Source organism: Myotis davidii, unplaced genomic scaffold, assembly GCF_000327345.1.
Source record: "Myotis davidii unplaced genomic scaffold, ASM32734v1 scaffold147, whole genome shotgun sequence".
In the NCBI taxonomy this organism is placed as follows: domain Eukaryota; kingdom Metazoa; phylum Chordata; class Mammalia; order Chiroptera; family Vespertilionidae; genus Myotis; species Myotis davidii.
In genome coordinates this window covers 3,051,808-3,052,837 of record NW_006383010.1, presented here as the reverse complement: position 1 = coordinate 3,052,837, position 1,030 = coordinate 3,051,808, and positions in this window count along the sequence as shown.

The window sequence follows — 1,030 nt, the reverse complement described above, 5'->3', positions numbered from 1 at the left end:
AGTCTTATCAATTCTCCACCTGAGGGATGCTAGGATCTAGCTTTAGCTATGGGTATAGAAGCAATGAGAGGTGGTGGGAGTAAGTATTAACACCTGACATCACTTTGTAGGGCAGAATCCAAGGTGAGGTCCTTGAAAGGTCTTTATGCATGGAAATATTTTTTCACACATGAGTCTTGGGACAAAATTAAGAAAATTCACCAAAAAAATAATGTCATCCTTGGAAAGTTTGTGTGACTGTGTCAGGCAAACTGAAAATAAAGGTGAAAGATGCTACCATTGCCTTAGGATCTCTTCTTTCTTGGGATCTCTCATTTCAATGGGAATAATGCGATCTGGGAGTGGAAAAGACCATGTGGTAGTGCTTAACCCTCAGAAAAAAGGTGGTTGCAATTACCATAATCGGCTCCAAAGACTGAATGGCAACCAGTGTCATGACCTGCAGAAATCTGTGGCTGTAGCTAATTGATGACAATGTTTTCTGCTATAAATGGGCAGCTGACAAGGTATTATCTGATCTATATAATTGGAAAAAAGTGTATGTCTGGTAAACGAAAATATGACTTGAGTTGCTAAAGGGGGGATTCATTACTTATAGTCTCCCACTCAGTTTCCAGGCAGGTACTATTACATCCCTATTTTACAGATAAGGAAACTGAGTCTCAGAGAGGTTAATTAATGTGCACACACAACAGCCAGTTGTAGAACTAGGATTCAAATCCAGGTTCATACTACCTGGTATAACACTACACCATAATGCTGCCTCTGTAAAGATAATTTTAAATAAGATTCTAAAGTAGTCCTTGTAATGAACAATAGCAGTAATAAAACAATCAAATGGTTAATTTGGAAAATGAGGATACTTAATCAAGATCTGAAAATTTATTTTCCCTTATGTGTTCACCCAATGGTTCTCTTGTTGCTTGATTTTCCTTTTGTTACTTCAGGTAATTATTCTTCAATGAAACATGTATTTGCAAATTACAGCACTCCTTAAAAATTTGGAGTATCCACAGGTGAATGGGAAAGA